The following is a 263-nucleotide window of genomic DNA, read 5'->3' as shown; positions in this document are numbered from 1 at the left end:
CCAAGATATATAAGTTAGGACACCACGTTTGACGACACTAAAACCGAGGCTTATGTTTTAGAAAAACGCCCGGAAGAGGGTCTAAAACTCAAAATTTTGGCCTCGTAAACCGCACCCTTGCTCTTTAGACTCTTGGTCAAGCCCGAGAGCACTCTAGGGGCTTTCCGAAAAGTTGTTGTAGGAGGCGTGGTTCCACACAGTCTAGAAATAGCGTCCTTCGGAAGATGCCTTGTTTTTCAAATGAAAAGACCAAAAAAAAAAAA

The sequence above is a fragment of the Eutrema salsugineum genome, unplaced genomic scaffold (genome assembly GCF_000478725.1).
Source record: "Eutrema salsugineum unplaced genomic scaffold, Eutsalg1_0 scaffold_21, whole genome shotgun sequence".
Lineage (NCBI taxonomy): Eukaryota > Viridiplantae > Streptophyta > Magnoliopsida > Brassicales > Brassicaceae > Eutrema > Eutrema salsugineum.
The sequence above is the reverse complement of the archived record's forward strand: the minus strand, read 5'-3'. Positions refer to the sequence as shown.